Source organism: Xenopus laevis, chromosome 9_10S (genome assembly GCF_017654675.1).
Source record: "Xenopus laevis strain J_2021 chromosome 9_10S, Xenopus_laevis_v10.1, whole genome shotgun sequence".
Lineage (NCBI taxonomy): Eukaryota > Metazoa > Chordata > Amphibia > Anura > Pipidae > Xenopus > Xenopus laevis.
The window spans coordinates 76,774,936-76,783,762 of record NC_054388.1 but is presented as its reverse complement, the minus strand read 5'-3'; positions in this window follow the sequence as shown (position 1 = coordinate 76,783,762).

Below are 8,827 nucleotides of genomic sequence, written 5' to 3'. Positions count from 1 at the left end.
AAACCTCTGCCACGAGTTAGCGACAATTACCCTGAGCAGTTAAAATAAGCACTACTATAACTGCATTTTTAAATCAGAATTTGTATTGATTTTACAGAGCAAATAACAGTCCATGTCAACACACGTAAAAAACGCATAATTTTATCAGTACTATGCTTTCTGGGTTGTATTTGCCAGATCAATAAGGTACAATTACCGTACAGTTATTGATTTCCCTTAAAGCAGTGGTAACAATTAGGAGAATCATACTCAAAGCACCAGGTTGCCATATTATGCTGACTGGACATGATTAATTAATAAAACCAAACTTTATGATGTGGAGATATAAAAGAAAGAAGTGAAAGTAGTGAGAACTTAGTAAGAAAGTAAAGTGGGAATAGAGAGAGGCGAGAGGAAAAGACCTGAAAGCTTTGAGAAGTTCTGTAAAGCAATTCTATTACAGTGATGGCTATGAGAGATCTATTAACCTGATATCGAAGTAAGATTTTATTCCAGGGCAACATTGCTAGTAGAAAAGTGCTATGACCAATATTCATTTACCAGAGTTTGGGGGATGCGAGCAGCGAGTAATTCCTATGATGTGATATCAGCTGGAGGTAGAGTTTTTAAGGCGATCTGTGCGGGGGACACTACTCTAGGCCTGCCACTAGGGTTGCCAACTTTTTTAAAATTCTTTACCGGCTGGTGGTGGACGGAGACATAAAGGGGGGGCTGTGGCGTCAAAATGGGTGGGCCGTGACGTCGAAAGGGCGCCACGGACGTTAAAAGAAGGAAAAGAAAAGCTAATTCCAGGGGATTGGGGGCAGGACAAGGGCTCTTTTTAATCGTATTACAAATTTACCGGCAGCTACATTGCCGGTAAATTTGTAATACCGGCCCCGGCCTTGGCAGGTATTATACCGGCTAGGCCGGTAAAATACCGGCCGGGTGGCAACCCTACCTACCACTTAAAGGGATTCTGTCATGATTTTTATGATGTATTTTTTATTTCAAAATTACACTGTTTACACTGCAAATAATTCACTCTACAATATAAAATGTAATTCCTGAACCAGCAAGTGTATTTTTTTTAGTTGTAATATTGGTGTGTAGGCAGCCATATTATGCCAGGACTTGGCTAGGGTGAAACTGCTTTCTGGCAGGCTGTTGTTTCTCCTACTCAATATAACAATGTGTTGCAGTGGGACCTGGATTTTAATATTGAGTGCTGTTCTCAGATCTACCAGGCAGCTGTTATATTGTGTTGGGTGCTGCTACCTGGTTACCTTCCCATTGATCTGTTGTTAGGCTGCTGGGGGGGGGGTGATATCACTTCACCTTGTAGTACAGCAGTAAAGAGTGACTGAAGTTTATCAGAGCACAAGTCACATGACTTGGGGCAGCTGGGAAACTGCCAGTATGCCTAGCCCCATTTCAGATTTCAAAATTAAATATAAAAAAATCTGACTATGAAGATTTTCATTCATCCAGGTCATGGTATATCTAATGTAAGTAATTCTAAAACAACTAGACTTACTGAGTAATCATTTTAGACGTTTCACTACTCATCCGAGCAGCTTCTTCAGTTCAACTGACTGGTGTGGGAAGTCCTCGGCATATAAACTCTTCCACTAATCCAATAAGCAAGTCCAGTTGTTTAAGAATTACTTTTATTAGATGTAAAAAACATCTATTTGCTCTTTTGAGAAACAGATTTCAGTGCAGAATTCTGCTGGAGCAGCATTATTATCTGATGCGTTTTGGAAAAAACATTTTTTCCCATGACAGTATCCCTTTAAGACAGGATGGCACACACATTTGCAAACGTGCTTAAATTAAAGTGCTTTTATTGTGATCTCAATGTGTTCTTCACTTGGCATGGTAGCAAGGAAGAACTGACTAAGATGAGTGAAATTGTAAATACTTTACACCCAACTTTGAAATTTACTTTGCAGTGTCACCCAAATAGGATACATTTTTTGGATGTAACAGTGATCAAACACGGTCAGGTTTTAAAGTCAGACATTTATAGAAAACCTACAGATAAGAATAATTTATTACACAGCAGTTTTCACCCTGATAGTATGAAAAAAGGATTACCTTACAGCCAACTATTAAGGGTGAGAAGAATTGTCTCTGATGAGGATACATGCAGAGTTAGAATAGATGAAATGGCAGAATGCTTTATCCAAAGGGGTTACAATAGAGCAGTGGTGGAATCGCAGATAAGTAAGGTTATGTCATTGAAACGTGAGGAGTTATTGGTGAATAAAGCACCTAATAGAAAAATCAATAGAGTACCATTTATGTCTACATTTAATGCCAACTCTAAACATATTAAAAGAATTATCCACAAACATTGGGAGATAATACAAAAAGATAATGAATTTGGAAAAAACTTTTCGGAAATACCTTTGTGCTCTTATAAGAGATCATGCAATATTGGGGATATGCTCACCAAAGCTGATTTGTTACAACCCACAGTGAGACAACCAACATTTTTTGGTACTCCAAGAGTGGGTACATTCCCATCTCTGTCATGTGGGTGCTGCAACAGTATCATTAAGGGTGATTGTGTCAACCATCCCTCAAAGGGTTATGTGGTCAAGCTGCACCATTTTGCCACATGCACCACTAAGGGTGTAATTTATCTGCTAAAATGTCCTTGTGGCAAAGCATATGTAGGTAAAACTAAACGGGAAGTCAGAACCAGAATTGGAGAACACAAAAGAGCAATCAGTAACTGTAATTTGGAAAAAGAGAAGTATGTCACCCCGGTGAGCAGACATTTTTTACTACATGGGCATAATAGCAACCAGCTAAGATGGATGGTGCTGCAGGTTGTTAGTGAACCTACTAAAGGTGGGGACTTTGATCGGATGCTAATGCAGAAAGAGGTCATGTGGATTGATAAGTTAAACTCCATGGCCCCTGTGGGATTCAACGAAGATTTTAGTTATTCTTGTTTCTTCTAATGTTTTCGGTATGTTTTAGATAAGAGTGTGGCATATTTCTGAGTAAATTGAATCAATGGTGACATAAAATGATTTTAAGTCGAGACATCGTATTTATTTCATCACGTTTATTATTTCACAGCTATGAAGAAAATCTAAGAAATACATGGACATTGATTTGGACTGTTTTTTATGATATATCACATTGAGACACACAATGCACTGTTTGTCACTATTCAGGTATTTTTAATATATTTATATATTGAGATGTTTTAAAGCAATAATATATACTATTCAGGTATTATTAATATATTTATATATTGAGATGTTTTAAAGCAATAATATATTGTATTACATATAATATAGTAATTATGTAAATGCACTTCATGATGTCACTTAATTAGAAGGGCGGAGCACCTCACCCTTATATACCTGTGGATTGATTTACACATTTGAGAACACTTGATAAAGGAGGTTGTGCCTCCGAAACGTTGTGTTTGAGATCACAATAAAAGCACTTTAATTTAAGCACGTTTGCAAATGTGTGTGCCATCCTATTTTTCTAACGTATGGATATTGGAACCCAGTCGAGCAGCAAGGTTTCTGGATAGAGCACCACAGCGATACAGCCGCAGTTTTTTGAACTATTGTATGTTCCCTTTAAGATAGGCTCAGCTGTTAGTATTAGACACAGCCCATGAATTGGATCCAATAATACACATTTTTGGGAACCTTCTTGGTTCCATTTCAGAAGCTGATTTTAATCTCTGCAGATCTCTGACAGCTTGCTTAACCAATCAATAGTGGGTTAGTGGTTTGTCTCCATTTCATTGCAATTAAGGCATTACTGGAACAAGTGAATTTTTGTAGGTGCATCTGCAGATAAAATCATTATAAAAATATTAGAGTTTTGAGAAAGTTGGATAATACTAAACAGTATATTAGTATTATCTCTGGCACGGGACAAAACCAACCTGTTCGGGAAATATCAGTTTCAGTAGTATTAGTATGGGATTGGTTAACCGGGAATCCTTTATCCAGCAATGTTGATCAGAAATCAGAATTTTTGTCTTCTTTGGAGGTCTTTATGGTCAGTAGGAGTTCTTCTTTAGTTATCAGGGTGTTGAGTACATTCTTTTATTTCATTAGCACTTCTAGGGATGGATGTAGTTTATACAGATGTCCTTTCTCTTCAGGTGTCTGGCCTCAGGTAGTTGGTACATGTATTGCTCTGGTCTAAATACCTCTGCTATATCCTTTATATCCCTAGGGTGATTTGATCTGTGTGATATGATATATTTTTTGAGAGCAACTGCCAGTAGATGGCCACATGTATTACCATGTTTGAAAAAGAGGGTTTTTTTTTGTGTATTTCTGTGGCTCTGGATACAAATACGGAGTATGTTTCTCTTTCCTCACTTGAGTGAGGGAGTCTAAAATATGTGCAAATTTAGAATTGTATTGGGGCTCAAAAGTGCTGTATGTATTTTGGAGATTAGTTGTTGCTCCTGCTTTACTTAGTTTGACTCTTGTAACACATTTGTGCACATGCACCATCTTGTTACACATTTGTGCACCATAATGGCCAGGGCAGCCATCAGGGGGGGACAGGGGGGAGAGTTGTAGGGGGCCCGAGGGTAAGGGGGGCCTGGCCACGCCACACTTTCTTGATTAGCCGGGCCCCCCTGCTTTCTGAGAGCTGCTGACTTCGGGAAGGCAGGGCGGGAGCGCAAGGGGAGGTATCTTCTGTCCATTACTTCCCCTTATTGGTCACTGAGTTTAAGTCCCGGTTGAGCTGCTCAGGAATTGGATAGCTGAGGTTTGAACTTCTCCTCCAGCTCATCCAATCACCATGCAGCTTTACCAGGACTTAAAATTCTTTGACCAATAAGGGAAGAAAATGCTGTCACTGGAAGAAGATGCTGCCACCTGTGCTCCCCTCCTCCCTTCTGTAGTTGGCAGCTCACTGACAGCAGGTGGGCCACACTAATGAAGTAAGTGTAACATGGCAGGGCCCCCCTAAAGGTAACCCTTTGTGGTCCCTGTTGTGTGGTGGGGCCCTGGGCACCAAATTTTTTTTAAACTTCTTGTGGGGGGCAAGTTTTTTTACATGGATGTTTAAGAGGGGCACTGGCCACCAATTTTCTTATAACGTGGGGGGGGGGGGCTGGACACCAATTTTTTTTTCCCATGTGGTGTCCTAGCCACCAATATTTTTTTAATTGGGGGCCTTGACCACAAATGTTTTTTTTAATGGGGGGGCCTGACCACAAATGTTTTTTTTCAATGGGGGGGCCCTGACCACCAATATTTTTTTATTAACATGTTGGAACCATAGCCACCAATTTTTTTAGTGTGTTGTGGGGGGTGGACCTGTGGGTGGGGCTAGTGGTGGGCGCAGCCCAGGAAATTGTTTCATATGGGGCCCTGTGATTTCTGATGGTGGCCCTGATAATAGCCACGGGTTTAATTTTAATTTTTAGCATTATATCTTGTTTTACTGACTGGTCGCATAAGAAGAAATTGTTTAGTCTTCAGTAGTGGGGTTGATGAGAGTTGTATTTGCATATCAGGATAAAAGTTATGGGGGTGTGGTTATGTTAATAATATCTGCATTTTACAGTAGGGTGATGTCTGTATGTTGGATAAAGATATACTTGGGAACAGAATGGTATAGTAACAAATTGTGGGGCGAATAAGATATGTCAATAAAGGTATCAAATCAGTAATGTCCTAAATGATTACATTTTCCTGTGGCATAAGATAGACCGCCCTATTGAGTAGTCTACTTGTGGGTCTAGAATTACATATAAGTCACCCCAACTATCAACATGCCATCTGCAAATTCTGCCAGGGCTTGTAAAGTGTTGACCAGTAATACATGTTGCTCTATGTGGGGATACACAGAAGCTAGCATATATATTTTACGTTATTTATCATCCCTTTGAGAAAAATTTATTAGCTACCATATCTGATTTTGCCTGTGTTAGAGTAAAGCCTAGTGAGTCGACAATTAGGATCATTGTACCCCTGCTAATGTATTCCGTCAAGAAACCCCTAAACCAGAGGAGCGACACCTTAGTAGTCTTAAAATGCATTCCTCTACCAACATAACTTGTTCCTTAAGACATTTTATTTTCTTCAGTAGATTGTATCGCTTGAGTCGTGTGTTTAACCCTAAGGCTTTGACTGATACAGTGTGTAGCTTGCAGTTGGCCACTACACATTATGCCCAGGCTCCAGCAGGGCTAGTGTTTGAAAAAATAAGAGAAAAAACATTAAATGCACTCTGAGAGTTAGTTTGGCACGTTTGCTCAATTTTTCTATGGTGCTCCCCCATATTTCTGACACTCATTAGGCCTTGCCGTAGTCATTTTAGCTAGCTCAGGTTAGGAGATAACGAGAGGTGTGTCCTCTCTGTATGCCAGTATGCCACAACCCTTCCTATTACTGCATTCCTTCATTTTAACAGGTTTACCGTTTTAGAGACATCTAGCCTCTAAATCTGTGTGAATCTCTATAGATGCTTCTCAGTAAAAGCAATTTTGCCAGCAACAGCTTGTTATAGCAGCTTAACCCCACACACTTCACAAGCTTTGCCTGATTTATTCATATTGCACATGCACAGAATAAAAAAGCCCAGAAATACATTAATTAATAGGTCTTTATTATTAAAAATGTAGGTTGTGTATAGACACACATGGTTAATCCTTATTGGTTGAGGCCCAGAAGATCTATCCATTCCTGGGCCCCATATGGATGAAGCCTGGTTGCTGTGGATGTGGGTGATTTGTGAAATGTTTGTGCTGGCTTCGCTATATTGTATATCATCATGGGGCATGCAATGAGCTCACCTGTTACTGACAGTATGACCTATGAGCAAGCTAATACTTTGACCTTCTTTTTCCCAATCCAATTATTTGATCTGATAGCTGATAAGAGAGGAGTGGGCCAGTTACCCAGTACATATGCTTGTGGAGATATCTGGGTAAGTAAAACGTTGATTGCTCAAAACAATTGTGCTAGGGCCCCATAAAGTTGCCAGTGATCTACAAATTAAACAGAAAATCACCATATTGGGTGACCTAGCTGCTGTGTATAAAAAAGAGGGCAAAAACACAAGTACCTGTTTATTCTGCATTTAATGACTTTTGCTTTACTTAGGAAGCACTATATAAAAATAAACATTCAGTGCATTGTCCTGCTCATCAATACTGTTCTCTCATCTCCTTTTCTCTTTAGTTTAAGCTGTTCTAGAATGTATGTCACTGTCGTGCTCTTTGAACAAAGAAGATCACAGGACACTGGAGAAATGGCAATGTATTTAAAAATACAAGTCAACTTCAGAAGAAAGAATTGAAAAAACTTTCATGTGCCCTTAAGTCAAACATGATGAAATGCCTTAACTTATGCTTTGTTTTTGACAAAAATAAAAAAAAAGTGATTAACTATTTGATTTATTTTTTGCGCTTACTAAACTGAACCACAGTTCTTTGTTAAATCACCATAATAATAGGTAGCTGAGATAATAAAACACCCAATAACATATTTTTCTACTTTTTGTAATGTTCCACATTTTTGCCAGTGGTTTCTAAAGTTACATAAACTTGCTATTAGACTAGGCATTATTAAGTGTTTATAAACAGGTTTTATCACTGTCAACACTGGAACATTGACCATCAGGGCTGTAACTAGCTCCACCTTTGCAATTTTTTTCTGGGCCCCCATAGGTTACCCGTTGTTACCTGGGTCAACTGTGACCCCCTCCCTTATGGGGCCCTTATAAAGGAAGTCAACCCTGATGGTATTTTTAGTAGTACCATTTTGACCTTGTGTAAGACAAAACTCAGTAAAGTAAAACCTTTAGTAATAGTCAGGCAATTTGTTCATACAGAATACAACATAACAGTTTTGTCTGGGTAAACTGTTGGAGTAACACACAGAATGTCAGCCAAGGACTTACCAAAGACCCACCTCTTGGTCCATGCGTTATATAGCTTTCAGAAGGTATTTACAGTAATTGTGACAAGGGGTTCACGGAAATACCATACCTGGTCTGGCGAGGAGATTACTGGCATATACATTTATACATTCCTGTAAAATGTGCAGTTTTGCAACATAACAGTTTTCTGGTTCCAACTGTCCACAGTCTAGCAATCAGCTATTGGCTAATCATAGCCATTTTGGTATTTCCAGTAATTTGAGCAACACTTCTGCAAAAAGGGCATAAGAGACATGCTGACACTATGCTGACACTCTTCTAAGTAACAGAGTGGAGATCATTTATTTGTATGGCCTAGTATAAGTTATATGAGTGACCATTGTCCACAGTTGACCATTAGCCCTTATAGTCCATCCTGCCTTGGGCCCTATAGCATTATGGCGTCATAGAGGGCGGGGGTAACAAATATCGACCCTCTGACACTAGCCATTCGTCCGTCATAGGAATTAGACCGTTCCAGATATATTTTATATTTACAACCCCCCCCCCCCAGGGCTGCGGGGTCTATTTGCTCTTTAGTTACGCCACTAATGACCAGAAATTGAGTGTAAAGCATTTGGAAATGCTCACTAGACCTCACCTCAGATGTTAATTACGTTTTTCAATAAATACAGATATACTGTAAATACAATAGATGGCACATGCACAAGAGAACAAAGAATATCAGGAAAGGTTTCAACACCTTAATGTGTTAGAGAAATAGAGAGAGTGAGAGCTTGGTGGAAACACTCAAACAAATCAAGAGCAGTGCTGTATTTCTGTATGGTGCCCACCTAGGCACTGGACCTTCAACTGTGTATCTTTCCATCAACTCCACCCTCTATATTTAGGTTTAAAAATCCAAGGATACGTCTAGAAGGGCTGCACTGAATGCAATGCAATTTTCATGAGC